Here is a 20714-nt window from a genome sequence, read left to right on the forward strand (position 1 = left end):
TAGTTCTCACCTTGCAGGGGGGAAGGACCAGGCCATCAGTTGCCAGGAAACAGGGTGTCAGCCATTCTCTGTGTCCAGACCCCTGCACACACCTGCCCTCTAGGGCTCTGCAATGATCATACACCCTTATCCCACCACCTAGATACTTAAGAACTGCCTAGTGGAAACTGAGACACCCCCACAATATTCAGAGGAAACATTAAGAACAGTCCCACTTCGTGACATCTCTCCCCCCTTCGAGACCAAACTGAGCGGGGTCACTTTAGCCGGTGACCTGGGGAAGTTCAAAGCCACCAATGTTCCCATAGATGCCCCAGCATCTCTCCCATTCCTTGGTGGGAGTTACACCAGGCCCTTCCAGTTTCACGCCCTCCCTTAGGTTGTTGTTGGTCGATAGCACTCGCATGCCCATGCATGTGGGAAGGTTTATGCGGCCAGTGCCCTTTTGCCACCCCAAAACCCCCGGGGGTCAAACTGGGATCGGGTCTTCTCCCAGCGCTCCAGTCTGGAGGGCTGCAATTCGGACTCTCTTGGTTAAGAGCCCCCATCTTGACCTGGGCCACATACTGTTCCCTGACAGAACTAGCATGGAGACATCCCTTTCTCCACAACCTTGTCTCCCCAACAAGCTGGCCAAACACAGCCACTTGGTTAGAGGACTGTTTAACTTTCTTAACAGCTTTCACTCCATCGGAGACCTTCTCAAAGCTAACCACACTGAATCCTTCAACAGGAAAGTCAGTGGATCCATTCACAACAGAAAATTTCTGGCTGTTAGGAACTGAAACTTTCTTGATTAAATCACTTTCACACCCTTCAGTGGCAGTAAACTGCTTGCAAAGACTCCATGAGGATTCCTTTCCCTAGGGCTTTTCTATGCAACAGTTCACCCTTCACAGAAATTCTATTTCCCCTTGTTTTTTCCTACCCCGCCCCCCCAGTCGTTCTTGTTAAACCCTGGATTTGTGCTGGAAATGGCCCACCTTGATTATCATACACATTGTAAGGAGAGTGATCACTTTAGATAAGCTATTACCAACAGGAGAGTGGGTTTGTGGGGGGTGGGGGGTGGGGAGAAAACCTGGATTTGTTCTGGAAATGGCCCAACTTGATTATCATACACATTGTAAGGAGAGTGATCACTTTAGATAAGCTATTACCAGCAGGAGAGTGGTGTGGAGGGAGAGAAAACCTTTTGTAGTGGTAAACACCCATTTTTTCATGGTTTGTGTGTATAAAAAGATCTTCTGTACTTTCCACAATATGCATCCGATGAAGTGAGCTGTAGCTCATGGAAGCTTATGTTCAAATAAATTGGTTAGTCTCTAAGCTGCCACAAGTACTCCTTTTCTTTTTGAGAAATTCTGCCCTTACCCTCTTCACCTAGGGCATGCTCTAGAGGAACACTTTCTTGAGCAACAACAGACTCTTTCTGGGTCTCACTTACATCCAGAATGACCTCTTGCCCATCCGGTGGATTTCTACACAATCCCCTTTCAGGCAAACTGACAGACTTCCTAGATAAAAGGCTAGAAGCATTCTCCTTCCCTTAGCCACACACAAGTTCAGGAATCTTTTCCTTCTTGCTACAGGTTTCCACACCCTCAGTAGGTAACACAATCAAATCACCTTCCTGCTCTCCTTGTGCCCTGGCTAGGATCTCACCCTGATTAGACAGAGTTGCAACAGCCTTTCCCAACAACACACTAGCTACGGGCAAAATACAAGCACCAGAATTGTCTGGGCTCTGGGATTATGCATAGACACTAACTGGATGCGACCTAGTTACAGGGCCATTCTCCCGAGCAGACCCAAACTTAGGACCCTTCCCTTCCTGGGCTTTAGCTGAATCCAGAACCAACTCTGAGGGTATGTCTACACTACGAAATTAGGTCGAATTTAGAGAAGTCGGTTTTTTAGAAATCGTTTTTATATATTCGAGTGTGTGTGTCCCCACAGAAAATGCTCTAAGTGCATTAAGTGCATTAACTCGGCGGAGTGCTTCCACAGTACCGAGGCAAGGGTCGACTTCCAGAGTGTTGCACTGTGGGTAGCTATCCCACAGTTCCCGCAGTCTCCGCTGCCCATTGGAATTCTGGGTTGAGATCCCAATGCCTGATGGGGCAAAAACATTGTCGCGGGTGGTTCTGGGTACACATCGTCAGGCCCCCGTTCCCTCCCTCCCTCCGTGAAAGCAGCAGCAGACAATCGTTTTGCGCCTTTTTTCCTGAGTTACCTGTGCAGACGCCATACCACGGCAAGCATGGAGCCCGCTCAGGTAACCGTCACCGTATGTCTCCTGGGTGCTGGCAGACGTGGTACTGCATTGCTACACAGCAGCAGCAACCCCTTGCCTTGTGGCAGCAGATGGTGCAGTAGGACTAGTAGCCGTCATTGTCATGTCCGAGGTGCTCCTGGCCACATTGGCCACGAGCGTCTGGGCAGACATGGGTGCAGGGACTACATTAGAAGTGACTTGACCAGGTCATTCTCTTTAGTCCTGCAGTCAGTCCTATTGAACCATCTTATGGTGAGCAGGCAGGCGATATGGCTTGCTAGCAGTCCTACTGTACTGTCTTCTGCCGGGCAGGCAAGAGATGAGCATGGCTAGCAGTCCTACTGCACCATCTTCTGCCGGGCAGTCATGAGATGTGGATGGCATGCAGTCCTTCTGCACCGTCTGCTGCCAGCCAAAGATGTAAAAGATAGATGGAGTGGATCAAAAAAAGAAATAGACCAGATTTGTTTTGTACTCGTTTGCTTCCCCCCCTCCCCTGTCTAGGGGACTCATTCCTCTAGGTCACACTGCAGTCACTCACAGAGAAGGTGCAGCGAGGTAAATCTAGCCATGTATCAATCAGAGGCCAGACCAACCTGCTTGTTCCAATAAGAACAATTACTTAGGTGCACCATTTCTTATTGGAACCCTTCGTGAAGTCCTGCCTGAAATACTCCTTGATGTAAAGCCACCCCCTTGTTGATTTTAATTCCCTGTAAGCCAACCCTGTAAGCCATGTCGTCAGTCGCCCCTCCCTCCGTCAGAGCAACGGCAGACAATCGTTCCGCACCTTTTTTCTGTGCGGACGCCATGCCAAGGCAAGCATGGAGGCCGCTCAGCTCTCTTCAGCAATTAGGAGCACATTGAACACCACACGCATTATCCAGCAGTATATGCAGCACCAGAACCTGGCAGAGCGATACCAGGCGAGGAGGCGACGTCAGAGCGGTCGCGTGAGTGATCAGGACATGGACACAGATTTCTCTCAAAGCACGGGCCCTGCCAATGCATGCATCATGGTGCTAATGGGGCAGGTTCATGCGGTGGAATGCCGATTCTGGGCTCGGGAAACAAGCACAGACTGGTGGGACCGCATAGTGTTGCAGGTCTGGGACGATTCCCAGTGGCTGCGAAACTTTCGTATGCGTAAGAGCACTTTCATGGAACTTTGTGACTTGCTTTCCCCTGCCCTGAAGCGCACGAATACCAAGATGAGAGCAGCCCTCACAGTTGAGAAGCAAGTGGCGATAGCCCTGTGGAAGCTTGCAATGCCAGACAGCTACCGGTCAGTTGGGAATCAATTTGGAGTGGGCAAATCTACTGTGGGGGCTGCTGTGATGCAAGTAGCCCACGCAATCAAAGATCTGCTGATATCAAGGGTAGTGACCCTGGAAAATGTGCAGGTCATAGTGGATGGCTTTGCTGCAATGGGATTCCCTAACTGTGGTGGGGCCATAGACGGAACCCATATCCCTATCGTGGCACCGGAGCACCAAGCCGGCGAGTACATAAACCACAAGGGGTACTTTTCAATGGTGCTGCAAGCTCTGGTGGATCACCAGGGACGTTTCACCAACATCAATGTGGGATGGCCGGGAAAGGTACACGACGCTCGCATCTTCAGGAACTCTGGTCTGTTTCAAAAGCTGCAGGAAGGGATTTTATTCCCAGACCAGAAAATAACTGTTGGGGATGTTGAAATGCCTATAGTTATCCTTGGGGACCCAGCCTACCCCTTAACGCCATGGCTCATGAAGCCGTACACAGGCAGCCTGGACAGTCGTCAGGAGCTGTTCAACTACAGGCTGAGCAAGTGCAGAATGGTGGTAGAATGTGCATTTGGACGTTTAAAGGCGCGCTGGCGCAGTTTACTGACTCGCTTAGACCTCAGCGAAACCAATATTCCCACTGTTATTACTGCTTGCTGTGTGCTCCACAATATCTGTGAGAGTAAGGGGGAGACGTTTATGGCAGGGTGGGAGGTTGAGGCAAATCGCCTGGCTGCTGGTTATGCGCAGCCAGACACCAGGGCGATTAGAAGAGCACAGGAGTGCACGGTACACACCAGAGAAACTTTGAAAACCAGTTTCATGACTGGACAGGCTACGGTGTGAAAGTTCTGTTTGTTTCTCCTTGATGAAACCCCCCGCCCCTTGGTTCACTCTACTTCCCTGTAAGCTAACCACCCTCCCCTCCTCCCTTCGATCACTGCTTGCAGAGGCAATAAAGTCATTGTTGCTTCACATTCATGCATTCTTTATTCATTCATCACACAAATAGGGGGATGACTACCAAGGTAGCCCAGGAGGGGTGGTGGAGGAGGGAAGGAAAATGCCACACAGCACTTTAAAAGTTTACAACTTTAAAATTTATTGAATGCCAGCCTTCTGTTTTTTGGGCAATCCTCTGTGGTGGAGTGGCTGGTTGGCTGGAGGCCCCCCCACCGCGTTCTTGGGCGTCTGGGTGAGGAGGCTATGGAACTTGGGGAGGAGGGCGGTTGGTTACACAGGGGCTGTAGCGGCGGTCTGTGCTCCAGCTGCCTTTGCTGCAGCTCAGCCATACACTGGAGCATACTGGTTTGATCCTCCAGCAGCCTCAGCATTGAATCCTGCCTCCTCTCATCACGCTGCCACCACATTTGAGCTTCAGCCCTCTCTTCAGCCCGCCGCTTACTCTCTTCAGCCCGCCACCTCTCCTCCCGGTCATTTTATGCTTTCCTGCACTCTGACATTATTTGCCTCCACGCATTTGTCTGTGCTCTGTCAGTGTGAGAGGACAGCATGAGCTCAGAGAACATTTCATCACGAATGCGTTTTTTTTTCTTTGTAATCTTCACTAGCCTCTGGGAAGGAGAAGATCCTGTGATCATTGAAACACATGCAGCTGGTGGAGAAAAAAAAAGGGACAGCACTATTTAAAAAGACACATTTTATAAAACAGTGGCTACACTCTTTCAGGGTAAACCTTGCTGTTAACATTACATACATAGCACATGTGCTTTTGTTACAAGGTCGTATTTTGCCTCCCCCCACCGCGCAGCTACCCCCTCAACCCTCCCCCGTCCCCGTGGCTAACAGCGGGGAACATTTCTTTTCAGCCACAGGCAAACAGCCCAGCAGGAACGGGCTCCTCTGAGTGTCCCCTGAAGAAAAGCACCCTATTTCAACCAGGTGACCATGAATGATATCACTCTCCTGAGGATAACACAGAGAGATAAAGAACGGATGTTGTTTGAACGCCAGCAAACATACACTGCAATGCTTTGTTGTACAATGATTCCCGAGTATGTGCTACTGGCCTGGAGTGGTAAAGTTTCCTACCATGGAGGACGCAATAAGGCTGCCCTCCCCAGAAACCTTTTGCAAAGGCTTTGGGAGTACATCCAGGAGAGCCGCGAATGCCAGGGCAAATTAATCCTTTCACATGCTTGCTTTTACACCATGTATAGTATTTTAAAAAGTACACTCACCGGAGGTCCCTTCTCCGCCTGCCGGGTCCAGGAGGCAGCCTTGGGTAGGTTCGGGGGGTACTGGCTCAAGGTCCAGGGTGAGAAACTGTTCCTGGCTGTCGGGAAAACCGGTTTCTCCGCTTGCTTGCTGTGAGCTATCTACAACCTCATCATCATCATCATCTTCTTCGTCCCCAAAACCTGCTTCCGTGTTGCCTCCATCTCCATTGAAGGAGTCAAACAACACGGCTGGGGTAGTGGTGGCTGAACCCCCTAAAATGGCATGCAGCTCATCATAGAAGCAGCTAGTTTGGGGCTCTGACCTGGAGCGGCCGTTCGCCTCTCTGGTTTTCTGGTAGGCTTGCCTCAGCTCCTTAAGTTTCACGCAACACTGCTTCGGGTCCCTGTTATGGCCTCTGTCCTTCATGCCCTGGGAGATTTTGACAAAGGTTTTGGCATTTCGAAAACTGGAACGGAGTTCTGATAGCACAGATTCCTCTCCCCATACAGCGATCAGATCCCGTACCTCCCGTTCGGTCCATGCTGGAGCTCTTTTGCAATTCTGAGACTCCATCATGGTCACCTCTGCTGATGAGCTCTGCATGGTCACCTGCAGCTTGCCACACTGGCCAAACAGGAAATGAGATTCAAAAGTTCGCGGTTCTTTTCCTGTCTACCTGGCCAGTGCATCTGAGTTGAGAGTGCTGTCCAGAACGGTCACAATGGAGCACTCTGGGATAGCTCCCGGAGGCTAATACCGTTGAATTGTGTCCACAGTACCCCAAATTCGACCCGGCAAGGCCGATTTAAGTGCTAATCCACTTGTCGGGGTGGAGTAAGGAAATCGATTTTAAGAGCCCTTTAAGTCGAAAAAAAGGGTTTCATCGTGTGGATGGGTGCAGGTTTACATTGATTTAACGCTGCTAAATTCGACCTAAAGTCCTAATGTAGACCAGGGCTGAGACAACTGCACTATTCTCAGCCATCACAGGCTGAAAGGCCCCTTCAGTCTGCTCCACAGACAAAGAAGAGCCGGACACACTTTCTCCTTTCCCAGACACACAGCTTGGGATCTCATTCCCCTGGTCCCAGCACACAAGGCTGGTCACAGACAGCTGCTTGGAGATCAGGGTAGCTCCCTCCATAGGCAAGTCAATACCCCTGACAGACACAGGCACGTTTCCTTCCCTGTCACAATTCTCCACCCAGCTAACAGGTAAGGTCCAGGGACACTCATCTTCCACTCTCCTCGCCTTCCCACCCTGCTGACTAGACACAGCCATCAGCTCACAAGGCTGCCTAGGCTCATCCAAACTTTCCTTACTAAGCACCTTGCCACTCCCCACAGATCCCCTGCCCTGCCTGTGTCTCCCCCCACTCAGCTGGGGTCTCAGCTCCCACTGTGCTCAGCGCTGCCCTTGCTGTCCCAGTGGGGGTAGGCAGTGAGCTCGCTGCTTTCCTCATTGCATCACTTCCATCACTGCATCAGCGTGAGCCCCCTGAGCCCCCTCTCCGGTGTGCAAGGGGGCGGGGAGCATCTCTCTGTCCCACCCAGCCCCAGGGGTCTGCTTACAGGCAGGCAGGTATCCTGAGCCTAGCAGCTCCTCCCTGCTGCCAGCCAGGTCATCTGCATTTTCACTGACCATTTCCTGCTCCGCCGATTGGTTCCCTGGATTCAAATTCAAACCCTTGGCCGTTACAGGAGCAGGGCCTGGATCCTGTCCCAAAGAGACACAGTCACCCCCCAACAGGGTCTCGCAGCTGGCATCCTGGAGAACCCCAATGACCAGCCAGCCCCACCCCTCCTGGGTCTGCACAGGGATCTGGGCCATAGGCCGGGCGAGGGGCTTCATCCCTGGGACCCTCACCCAGCTCACCCAGCCCCTCAGCCTCTGAGGCTGCACCACCCAGGGCCTGACAACAGTTCTCTCTGTCCCAGGATCTCGCCATCCCAGGAATGTCTCCCCACTGACCATCACCTTCCGCTCCCACTGGAGGGCCGAGGGGCCTGAGCCCAGGAGACTCCAACAGACATATCGGTTGGGACCAGGAGTGGGAGCCCGTCCACCTCCCCACCCATCTGGCTGACGGAGTCTATGGCCTTGGGACCCAGCAAGGGAGTTAGACACCGGGACTGTTCCACAGGGTCCCCCGGTTCGAATCGCCAGCCTGCTCAAAGGCAGTGAGGTGGCATCCACATCCCCCCCTCCTTAACCAGGGGCAGCAATTTAGTCTCGAGGTTCCCTGCGGAACTGGCCCCCCGGGATCTATCCCCACTCACCCCTGGGGGGTCCCCTAGGCCGCTCCGCTCCCCCACCGCCAGTTCATGCTGCTGCTGCTTCTGCAGCTCTTTCTCGGGCTCTCGCTGTCTCTCACAGTCCTCTCGCTCTCTCGGACTCAGCTCCAATCCCTTCCGTCTCCGATCCTTGGATGGGGAACCCGATCGTGAAGACCCCGTCTGGTCGGGGACAGGAGTCTTGGGGATGCCTGGCTACTACTCCAGCTGCTCCCAGATCCTGCTACAGCCCCAGTTGGGGTCAGGAATCTGCTCCTTAGTGATCATCCTCCTCCAGCTGCACGATGAACTGTGCTTTGGTGAACTTTCCAATGCTCAACCCTCTCTGCACAGGGTTACAATGTCCTTCTTCAGGAGACGGTGACAGGCCATCACTCCGCTCTTCCCAAGTTGTTGTGGACTCACAGGCCTGTGTGCTCTCAGCTCCCCACGGTTTCCAGGGAGAACCCCTAGTGTGCCAGCCCTTCTCGAGGTCACCACCTCTTTGCCAGGGTCCAGCTTCAGACTCCTCCGCCCCTTGGACTGCTCGCTGCAATCCCCAGGGGAATCCTGTTACTACTAAAGTCCTTCTCTCTCCCCGGGCCAAGCCGCAGGCTCCTCCGCCCCTGAGACTACTCCCCGCAGTCCCCAAGGGGACCCCATTACTGCACAGTCCTACTCGCTGGTCACACACTCCCAGGGGTTAACCGCCCCCTGAAACCGCTCCTCTCTGAGCCTTCAGCAAGCCTGGTCCTCGTCAATCCCCCTTCGTTTTACTGCTCCCCAGTCACTTACCGCAGGAAGCACCATCCGCGGGGTGCAGTACATCCCACGGCTGCCACCAGTTGTCACGGAGTCCCCAGGCGATGCTCTGGAACTGCTCCCTACGAAGCCAGGCAGGACTCTGGGGAAGTCTCCTTTCTGTGAGCAGCCTGTCTGCAGGACACACAGCTCACCCGGCTTCCACCCTCCTGGGTCTGACCTCGGAGCATTCAGCATCCTCTGCCCCTCCGTGCGCTTCCCACAGCGAGTCCGCCCAGGCAGGGTCCTGGGGAAGCCAGAGGGTCCTACACCCCAACTTCACAGTCAGACGGGACTCTCAGCCAGCCAGTAAACCAGAAGATTTATTAGACGACAGGGACATGGTCTAACACAGAACTTGTAGGTGCAGAGAACAGGACCCCTCAGCTGGGTCCATTTTGGGGGGCAGTGAGCCAGACAACCATGTCTGCACTTCACTCCATGTCCCCAGCCAGACCCAAACTGAAACTCCCTCCAGCCCCCCCCTCCTCTGGGCTTTGTCCCTTTCAGGCCAGGAGGTCACCGGATTCCTTTGTTCTCCAACCCTTTAGCTCTCACCTTGCAGGGGGAAAGGGCCCAGGTCATCAGTTGCCAGGAAACAGGGTGTCGGCCATTCTCTGTGTTCAGATCCCTGCACACACCTGCCCTCTAGGACTCTGCAATGATCATACACCCTTATTCCACCACCTAGATACTTAAGAACTGCATAGGGGAAACTGAGGCACCCCCACAATATTCAGAGGAAACATTAAGAACAGTCCCAGTTCGTCACATAGCCCCGGCATCTCTGGGCCTGGCAGTTTAGAGCCCTGGCAGTTCGTAGCCCCAGCGCCTCTGGGCCTGGCGGTTCAGAGCCCTGGCGGGTTGTAGCCCCGGCACCTCTGAGCTTGCCGCATCAGTTATGAGTGTAAAACAATTGCTTGAGCCCTGGCACCTCTTTCATTACAAACGAAGCGCCGCCCGGCCCCTGTAATACAGAACCTATGCATGGAGTACAAGGCACCCCAGAGACACTGAATTCAGTGAGGTATCTCAAGGACGTTGCAGGAAGTTGCCACATCTGTCAGAGCCGCTTGTCTGTCACCGACTGCGGCTAGCACCACAAACTGTGTCAGAACCCCAAAATGGCAGAGATGGGGTAATCCACCCCCCCACCCACAGGAAGGTCTCATTCGACTTCCCAATAGTTCAACTGGGTAAGCCATGAAGTATCTATTCAATGCACTTCTGCAGGCCCTGTTACCTCCCCCTCCAACCCAAAGCTCTTTTAGCGCAACCCACTGCTGAGCGTATGTGACGACTCCCCCTCACTGCCCCCAGCTAGAGAGCCTTCAAGCTCCAGCACCTCATCCTTCCTGCTTTGGAAGTCCCCGGTTCAATCCCCAGGCTGGCAGCCGAGAAGGCAGCGGCTAAATTAGTATTAATTATTCCAACACTGGATATCCTTGCTGTCCTCATCAGTGACTCTTTGAATCTTGCCTGCGGTCTCAGCTTTGACAATGTCCTGTGGCAGTGAGTTCCGCAGGCTACTTGCGTGAAGAAAGCATTCGGTTTGAAATTTGCTGCCTTGCCATTTCTCTGACTGTTCCCTTGGGCATGGGAATGTCCAGATGCAATCAGACCAAGGGGCCATGAACCCGGTATCCCGTCTCTGTGTCCAAGTCCTAGAAGCCCCACTCACGGGCCAGAACTCTATGGTGCCAGGCAAACACAGAACATAAAGATGGTTCCTACCCCAAGGAGCTTCCAATCTAGATGGACGCAGAGAGGCAGGGGAGTACAAGCAAACAATGAGACAGTGCTGATAGGTGCAAGCGGCAGGAATCTCCACACACCAACAGCCATCACTGTTGACACATATTTTTACAGCCCTCCTAGCAAAGGATGGGGCTGCAGGGGAAGTTGAAGGTGTGTCACGGAGCATGGGGGAGTCCAGGCCCTGCACCCCTCTTCCTGGGATTCACTGAGACTCTCAGCCAGCCAGTAAAATGGAAGGTTTATTGGACAACAGGGACACAGTCTCAAACAGAGCTTGTGGGTACAACCAGGACCCCTCAATCAAGTCCTTCAGGGGGAGCAGGAAGCTTAAACCCCAGCCCTGGGGTTCCCTGCCTTCCACCACCGAGCACCCAACTGAAACTAAACTCCCCCAGCAGGCTCCCTCCTGCAGCCTTTGTCCACATTCCCGGGCAGAGGTGTCACCTCTCCCTCCCACTCCTGGCTCAGGTTACAGGCTTCTCAGGTCTCCCATTGAAACTCCCCTGCCACATTCCCAGGTCAACACTCCCCCCTCCCTGCTGCGTCCCATCTGTCAGGGAGTCCCCGGGCGACGCTCTGGAACTGCTCCCCATGAAGCCAGTCAGGACTCTGGGGAAGTCTCCTTTCTGTGAGCAGCCTGTCTGCAGGACACACAGCTCACCCAGCTCCACCTTCCTGGGTCTGACCTCGGAGCATTCGGCATCCTCTGCCCCTCCGTGCGCTTCCCACAGCGAGTCCGCCCAGGCGGGGTCCTGGGGAAGCCAGAGGGTCCTGCCCCCCAACTCCGCAGTCAGACGGGACTTTCAGCCAGCCAGTAAAACAGAAGGTTTATTAGACGACAGGAACATGGTCTAACACAGAGCTTGTAGGTGCAGAGAACAGGACCCATCAGCTGGGTCCATTTTGGGGGGCAGTGAGCCAGACAACCATGTCTGCACTTCACTCCATGTCCCAGCTAGCCCCAAACTGCCTCTCCCTCCAGCCCCCCCTCCTCTGGGCTTTGTCCCTGTCCCGGGCCAGGAGGTCACCAGATTCCTTTGTTCTCCCACCCTTTAGCACTCACCTTGCAGGGGGGAAGGGCCAGGCCATCAGTGTCCAGGAAACAGGGTGTCGGCCATTCTCTGTGTCCAGACTCCTGCACACACCTGCCCTCTAGGGCTCTGCAGTGATCATACACCCTTACCCCGCCACCCAGACACTCAAGAACTGTATAGGGGAAACTGAGGCACCCCCACACTATTCAGAGGAAACATTAAGAACAGTCCCCCTTCGTCACACCATCTCCTCCCCCTTCGAGACTGAACTGAGCGGGGTCACTCTGACCAGTGACCTGGGGAAGTTCGGGGCCCCCTCTCTGGGACAGCGCGTCCGCTCTCAGGTTGGCACTTCCCTTCACGTGGACCACGTCCATGTCGTAATCCTGCAGGAGCAGGCTCCACCTCAGAAGTTTGGCGTTGGCTCCTTTCATCTGGTGCAGCCAGGTCAGGGGTGAGTGGTCGGTGTAGACGGTGAAGTGTCGCCCAAAGAGATAGGGCTCTAGTTTCTTGAGGGCCCACACCATGGCCAGGCACTCCTTCTCGATGGCCGCGTAGTGTTGCTCCCGGGGTAGCAACTTCTTGCTCAGGTACACGATGGGGTGTCTCTCCCCCTTTCCATCCTCCTGCATTAACACCGCCTCCAGCCCCGTGTCTGAGGTGTCAGTGAACACCACAAAGGGCTTGTCAAAGTCTGGGTTTGCCAGAACTGGGCCACTGACCAGAGCCTCCTTCCCTGTGACGGAGCTGCCCTGGGGTCCTCTTCCCTCCCGAGCAGGTGGTAAGCTGGCAGCCCCCCTTGCCTGGGTCGTCTGCCCCTCGTCCAGCTGGGTCCCTACCCAGTTAACCCTGGGTAGATTGGGTCTGCTCAGCCTGTCCCTGAGCCTGGGGCACTGGGTCCGTACGTGGCCTCTCTGGCCACAGTGATAGCAGCTCAGGTCACGTTGGTCCCCTCGAGCGGGTTGGAGGGGCCCGACGCCAGGCGTTCCCCTTTGGAGGGGGTTCTCCCTATTTCCCCGCTGGGAGGCCCCATGGTGACTCTCTCTCTGTATCGGGGGGAGCCTGTTCTTTTGGGACTCCTCCCTGCTACCCCCTGACCGACTATTCACAAACTCGTCGGCCAGCTGCCCTGCGTGCTGCGGGTTCTCGAGCTTTTTGTCCACCAGCCACAGCCTCAGGTCGGAAGGGCACTGTTCATACAGGTGCTCCAGTACGAACAGGTCAAGCAGGTCCTCTTTAGTTTGGGCCCCCGCTGTCCACTTGCGGGCATATCCCTGCATCCTGTTGACCAGTTGTAGGTAGGTGACCTCAGGCGTTTTACGCGGACCCCGGAACCTTCTCCGGTACATCTCGGGGGTCAGCCCAAACTCACGGAGCAGGGCCTCTTTGAACAGTTCATAGTCCCCTGCCTCCGCCCCTTCATTCAGCTGTACACCTCCACGGCTTTGGGGTCCAGTAAGGGGGTGAGAAACTGGAGCCTGTCTGCAGGGTCAACCCTGTGCATCTCCCAGGCATTCTCAAAGGCCATCAGGAAGCGATCTATGTCCTCCCCCTCCTTCCGCTGGGCCAGGAAGCACTTATCAAAGCTCCTTGCAGTCTTGGGTCCCCCCTCACTCACCGCAGCCGGGGCCCCACTGCTCCTCAGCCTGGCCAGCTCCAGTTCACGCTGTCTTTGTTTCTCCTTCTCCTGACGTTCCCGCTCCTTCTCCTGACGTTCCCGCTCCTTCTCCTCCTGCTCATGTTGACATTGTTTCTCCTCATGTTGACGTTGCTTTTCATGATCCTCCAGCTCCCTCATTTTCATCTCCCTCTCCCATTCCAGCTGCTTCCGCTCCAGGGATGGGGAGCCGGGAGGATCCCCTGCTGGCTGCCGGGGTCAGGGTGCCCTCAGTATTCGCTGGGCTTCCCTCTGGGACAGGGATCGGGTCATCCAAGCGATCCCTCTCCTCCAGCTGGGCAATCAGCTGTTCCTTGGTGGACCTCTCAATGCGCAGCCCCCCCTGCCTGCACAGCTCCACCAGGTCACTCTTAAGGCGTTTGGCGTACATCTCCCTGCTGGCCACTCGCAGGCCTGGGCAGCTTTCCACGGTTTCCAGGAAAAACCCCTAGGGTGCCAGTCCTTCTTGAGGTCACCACCTCTTTGCCAGGGTCGAGCGGCAGACTCCTCCGCCCCTAGGACCGCTCGCTGCAATCCCCCGGGGGACCCTGTTACTGCAAAAGTCTTTCTCTCTGGTCACACACTCCCAGGGGTTAACCGCCCCCTGGAACCGTCTCTCTCTGAATCTTCAGCACGCCTGGTCCCCGTCAATCCCCCTTCGTGTTACTGTTCCCCAGTCACTTACTGCAGGAAGCGCCGTCCACGGGGTGCAGTAGATCCCACCTCTGCCACCAGTTGTCACGGAGTGTGGGGGAGTCCAGGCCCTGCACCCCTCTTCCTGGGATTCACTGAGACTCTCAGCCAGCCAGTAAAACAGAAGGTTTATTGGACAACAGGGACATAGTCTCAAACAGAGCTTGTGGGTACAACCAGGACCCCTCAGTCAAGTCCTTCTGGGGGAGCAGGGAGCTTAGACCCCAGCCCTGGGGTTCCCTGTGTTCCACCACCCAGCACCAAACTGAAACTAAACCCCCCTTAGCAGGCTCCCTTCTGCAGCCTCTGTTCACATTCCTGGGCAGAGGTGTTACCTTCCCCCCAGCCCTCCCCCCGCCCCCGCAGCTCTCCTGCTGGTAATAGCTCACCTTACCCGATCACTCTGGTTACGGTGTGTACGGTAACACCCATGGTTTCATGTTCTCTATGTATATAAATCTCCCCACTGTATTTTCCACTGAATGCATCCGATGAAGTGAGCTGTAGCTCACGAGAGCTTATGCTTAAATAAATGTGTTAGTCTCTAAGGTGCCACAAGTCCTCCTTTTCTTTTTCCAGCCTGGGTGAAACCACCGTCCCCTGGGGCTATGCACCGGGCCTGGCGCGTGTCTGGGTGGGGATGCTCTCTGGTTTTACCACTCCTGACGACCCCTTTGGCTCTAACTCCACAGCAAGTGACCGACCCTGAACAGACCCCCGGGGGCGTGCCCCATGCTTTTTAAAACACAACCCACAGATCTCCCACTTCGGCACAGGTGCTGAGATAAGAACCTAGCTAGCCCAGTGCCCAGAACCTAGCTAGTGCCCTTCACACCGTTGCCAAGTGCTTCTGTTTGTATTTGCCGGGCAATGGGGGTGGCGTAGGCGGCCAAGGGGTGGGAAATGACACCCACGGGCTGCGTCAGCAGCCTTGTAAAAACACCCCTCCCCCAGGCCTGGGCTTAGCTCCATGCTGACATCTAGTGGGCTTATTCCAAACCTCGAATCATTAAGGTCCTATCAAGTCCACTCCCCCGGCCTCCCTGTTTCATGGGTGGGAGTTTTAGGAATGCGAATACAATGCCCTCCCTTAAGGCATGGAGTGTCCCCCGCCCACCCCCATGCACTCTGCTGAGCTCTTAATTGGGGGTGGGGGGGGGAGCAGAATTGTCCCCACCCACTTCTAAACAGAGGTCAAATAATAAACCAAAATCCCTGCTTTGCAACCCCACGTGAATTAAGTTCTCTGCGCTGGAAGCTTTTGCCAGTATAGCAATGTCTGGCGCAGAAAGGTGTGAATTTTTTGCAACCTTTCTGTCCCGACAAAAGCCCGAATGCAGCCGCCATTACACCAGCAGAAAGGCACTTTTGCCGATACAGTTGATTTCGTTCAGTGTAAATGATCCTGGCAAAACCCAACTCTCTTTGCGCCAGTGCAAGGAGTGTGTACGGCAGCAGGGGTTGCTGTGATAGCCACGCTTTGCCAGCAAAGCTAATGAAGACCTGCCGTCAGCTGGGCTTCCAACTGCCGGGGTAGTTCAGGGTTGCAAAGCGAAAGCCGTATCCCACTTCCTCCTCCTCGTGGCTGGTCCACACAGAGGCTAAGAGCTCGCTACTGCTGCCAGCTGGAGCGGCTCCCTTTGCTTACTCTGGGTGAGGCCCGAGAAGTGACGCTGAAGCCATGTGGCTGTCCTGTGCCGAGCGGCCTTGCTCCCAGCCCGGCAGGCGCGAGGTCCGCGGTGCATCTCGGGAAGGGAAGGAGCTTGTGTTTTTCCAACCCATGGGCCCTTGTTCGTTTCCTTGGTTTCTCCTTCCTCCCTCTCTCCTGTGGGAAGCTGCCAGCCCCGTGCTGTCAGAGCAGAGCAGCCAGCTGTACTTGGGGCACGGGCAGAAAAGGGTTTCACCCCCCCCCCCCCGGCACCCCCGGGCCTGTGTTTCCCTTCATCCGTAAACCCTCCTCGCTATCCATCTTGATGCCACCAGGGGGCGATTGTGCACTGCCAGCTCCAGCGACCTGGCCTCTGATGGGGAAGAGAATCTGGGGGCCCCCCTTGGACCGGCCCAGCCCTGGAGGCCCCTGCCAGGTCCCCGGTCTCTGTACTTGTGTCCCTTTCCTTAGAGCCGCCCCCGAGGGGTCCCGGCTCCCTGGCCTTGGGCCCCTCTTGTGGCTGCTTGAAAACAGGCCCAGGCCGGAGCAGAGCTGCATGGCGGGGTGTGGGGGGGGGGATCCCACAGCCACCCACACGCTGCAGCAGGGGAGTGAGGCTGAGGAAGGGGGGGTGCTGATGTGGAGGAGACGCAGCCCCAAAATGCAGCATGCACCTTCAGCTCTCTGTACGGGCAGGGGCTCCCTGCCCTCCCCAGCGACTCAGTGGCAACTCTGAGACGCCCTGGCTTGTTTCATGGGGGACGGGGCTTCCTGCTGGTCCAGTGGAGAGCCAAAGCAGGTGAGCACATGGGGGGGCTGCGGGTCGGGAGTTAGGGGCACTGGCAGAGCTGGGAGAGCCCATGGCTGAGCCGTGCCTCAGTTTCCCCACCATCCCCTTATCTATTTGTGGAGCGCCGGTACAACGGGGCCCTGATGTCAGCTGGATCCTCTAGATGCTACTAGTTCCAGAGGGCAGCACCCCCTACAGGCCAGAGCTGTTCTGCCCAGCCGTCGTCTCGGCCTCCGCCCTTTCCCGAAGCAGGACCGGGGAGGCGGGGGCGGTTTGCAGCAGCCTGGGGAAGGAATTTCTGATAGGCCGACCCCGCTGAAAATGTAATCCGTTAAACAACCGCCTCCTGGCTCCCCGCCCCCGGGGCCAGCTGTAGTCCAACCCCCGGCACTTGGGATGGGGTCCAAGCGGCCCAGCCATTCACACCCTGTAGCGGTGGGGGTAGGCGGTGGGGGTGTGAATGGCTGAGCCTTTCTGCAATTCTCCACATTCCTGGCATTGCTTTTCGCAGCCGGGGCTGCCACGTTTTGCAGCAGTTCATCGCTCGTGGCCTTTATGAGAAGCAGATGTGGCCTGCGGTGCCGCCCTTCCCCCTGCAGCGGTTTCTCCGTCATCCACCCCCCCACGTTGTAGTCACCTCCCCCTTAGTAAGCGGGGTGCCCCCTGCTCCAGCCTCGACCTGCCTGGTTTCCCCCACACCCAGCAGGACCAAGCAGGTCCTCTCCCGTTGACAGCTTGGGAGTGTCACCCCTTTGCCAAATCTCCAGTTGGAATCGAACCTGGGCCCCGAGGCACTGGCTTGGCATGTGAATGGCCAGGGGCAGCGGGGGCACGGCGATGGGCCAGGGTCTCTGGCTGTGCCCGCCTCACCCCTCGTGCCCAGTGAGCTGGGAGGCAGGTCCCTCCTGAAAGTAACACTGCACCGGGGTTTGTAGCGGGCTGGATGCCGGAGACTGGCCCAGGATGGCTCCTACCGGCTCAGCCCAATGGGGGGTGACACCGAGACCAGATCTGGGTGGCTGTGAGTACCCTGGCCCAAGTGGGGCGACTCAGAGACTGGGGTAGGGCAGCTCCTCCCAGCCCAGCTGGAGGGGGGCGACTCTGGCAAAGGATCAGGGCTGCCCCGCAGCCCATTCGTGTCCCGTGAGGCCAGCGCAGCCACGGCACCGTCTGCCCAGCTGGCACAGTGGGCCTGATTGGGCTCGGCAGAGCGACCGGGGAGCCGAGGTTTCCAGCCCACCCTCCACAGGCAGGGCTCAAAGCCGGGGGTCAGCCCTGGCCCGCCGCAGCCCCCATGCTGGGTACAGACGGGCCCCTTTCGTCTCTGCAGTTTGCTCCTTCCCTGCCCCCATGTCTTCCTCTGCGGCTTAACCCCAGGGAAATGGTCCTGAGCCATGGGCCAGGCTGGGATCTGGAGCTGGAGGGGGAATGGGGCTGGGAGCAAGGGGCTGCCAGGCACGTGACCACGTGAAGAAGAAGGTGGGGGGCGCTCACGGAGAGACTTCAGCTGTGATTCCAGTCCGGTGAGGTCGCCCAGAAGTGGACATTTTCCTGGCTCAGCCTCTTGAGCCCATGACATGGGGAGCTATTTGCAGATAGGGCCTGATTCTGAGTCCCTCTCAGGGGCCCACCCAGTCCCTCTCAGGGGGCCTTAAAGCAGGTGGAAACAGCTCCCTAAAAATCCCCCCATGCAGGATCTCCCTGCCCCGCAGCATGCAGCTGGCATAAGGGTTCTGTGTCAGCCCTGCTCCCATCCTAGGGGGCAGGTTGAGGGCGCAGCGTGTAAGTTAGAGCAGACCCGAGGTGGCTCTAACAAGAGGCGCTAGAAGGTGGCGAATGGGAGGGGAGGTGAGGCTGGGCAATGGGGAGCGGTGTGTGCTCCCCAAACTGGGCTGAATGATGCCCCCTAGTGGCAGCAGTGTCTGGTGCAGCAGTGAAATCAGTGGGCGGTTTGGTCACACCAGGCCCAGACCCGAAGCCCCCTCCTCCACCCCTCGCCTGAGCTACCTGCCCCCAAGCGAGCTGCATTCAATATGATCTTAAAGGGAACTGGTGGAATAATCACCCGAGGGTCCTGCAGTTGCAGGGACAAGAAAGGCGAGATGTCAGGGCTGGGGCCCTGCGGAGAGACAAATGAAGCCGCCTCCAGAGGGGGAAGAAATTCCTGCTGCTGGCAGATAAAGCCGCAGAGCGGCACAGGCCGGAGGGAGACGTCTGGGAGGCTGGTGTCACAAGGACAGGGTGGGGGAGGAGCCCCTTTAATAGATCCTGGGAGAGCGGGACCTTTGTAAGAGGCTGGAAGAATCCAACCCTATCTCCCTGCGCCCCCGGTTAGATCTTTAAGAAAGCAGCGATGGAGGAGCCAGGAAATGAGAGGCAGGTGGGTCTGAGCTCTGGCAAGGGGCAATGATACGGGAGCAGATGGTGAAACAACTGAGGATGCGGGATGTGATTGGACCTGGGAATCGGGGCTTTTCTCTCTCCATGGATCAATCTCATCTGCAAGAAGAAAGAGAAAAATTCCGGTGGTGTCGTCTGACCAGATAACGCAAGGGAGGGGCCGGAGGCGAATTCCGATCGCAGAGCTGGGATGGGGGTTCAAAAAAGGACTGGAGAGTTTTAGGGCCAGTGATCAGCCTCGGGAGTTCTTTGAGCTCAGAGCGGGGTAATCTCATGCTTCAGGACACCCTGGCCGCAGTGGTCAGGAAGGAGATTTTTCCCCTCTGTGTGCATTGGGGATGAAAGCCTTGGGTGAGACCCTCTGCAGAGGGGTGGACTGCACAGGAACATAGGAAGTGCCAGGCCGGGTCAGACTTGAGGCTCATCCAGCCCAGTATCCCATCTCTGACAGCGGGCAATGCCAGACGCTGCAGAGGAAGCTGTAAGAACCCTGCAGTGGTGGTCGCAGGATCATCCACACACATGAAGGTTTCATCTAATACCAAATCTAAAGATACCGGCTTTACCTCTGAAGCATGACATTTTATCCTCTGGCTATTCTGGTTACCTACACGAACATCGCATCCCTCTTTGGATCTTGCTAAATCCTTGGCCTCGACGACATCATGTGGCAGTGAGTTCCGCCAGCTAATTACACATCCTGTGGAGAAAGCCTTTCCCTCAAGCGATTTTGAATTTCCCACCTTTTTAATGTTACTGAGCATCCCTTTGTCCCTGTGCTGGAAGACGGAAAGAACAAATGCTCCCGAATGATCTCCCCCTGGCCTCTCCATCCAGACCGTTTAGTTGATAGCCTTATAGGCTGTCCCCTCTCCCTCGCCTCTCCTTGGGAAACAAGCCCCGGCTTTTCACTGTCTCTGCCCAGGGGGGTTATCCAGGCCTCTGGCGGTTCCCTGAGCCCGCGCTGATTCTGATATTGGAACCCGGCGGTGCAACGCTGCCGTGCGGCCGCGTGTGTCAGGGCAGCCGGTCTCACTCCGGGCTGCACTGGAGGGGACAGCTGATCCCCTGGCCAGCCGGGCTGTCCTTGCAAGGGATCCTAGGTGGGAAGCCAGTTGCGGCACCAGAGGTTCCCCCGAGGGGCCGCTGGGATGGCCTCAGCCCCAGGCAGGGCTCGGCGGGCGAGTGGGGAGGGAGCAAACCCGGCGCTGCCGCATGGGCCTTGAGCTCTGAACCTTGCTCTCTTCGCTCCCTCCTATCTGCTCGGTTTGCCTGGGACCAAGTGGCCCCAGCTCAGGTGCTGCCCTGCCCCATCGGGGTCCTGGATCAGCAGCCCCCAGCCCCATCCTGCAGCGGGCAGTGGCCTGGAGGGGGCTCAGGATCAGCCCATTGCTCGCAGACCAGTGGGACCGGTGTACGACCAGACGCCAGCTTTGCCTGGTGGGGGCTGTGCGGGAAAAACCTGCCAGTGATTGACCTGGGCATGAAGGGCAAAGGCCCAGGCGCTGGGCCGGCCAGTGACTTGCCCTGCGGGGGGATATGACCACCCAGGGCGGTGCTGGGACACCAGCGCCGGGCCAGCTCCGGCTGAGGGCTCGGCTCGGTGCTCACCTTCCTCTAGCTCAGGGGGGCATCTGCCATGCTCCAGCAGCTGTCCTGAAACCAGCAGGGTCCCAGAGCAACACAGAGGCCTCCTGCAGGGGGCCCTGGGGCCCCTTTCGTGCTCTGCGGGAAGGGGCATCCATTTCCCCACCACTAAAATGCAGCCACCTCTGAGGTGTAAATATACCATGCCGCTGAGCCCCCATAACGCCACAGAGCAGGGCGTCGGGAAGGCAGGAACTAGAGGCGGGATCAATAACCTGAAATGCCAGCCCTCCATTATCATGGGCGGGCGGCATTTCGGGTCCACTCGTTGCAAATCAATGGGGC

Source organism: Chelonia mydas, chromosome 20 (assembly GCF_015237465.2).
Source record: "Chelonia mydas isolate rCheMyd1 chromosome 20, rCheMyd1.pri.v2, whole genome shotgun sequence".
NCBI lineage: Eukaryota > Metazoa > Chordata > Testudines > Cheloniidae > Chelonia > Chelonia mydas.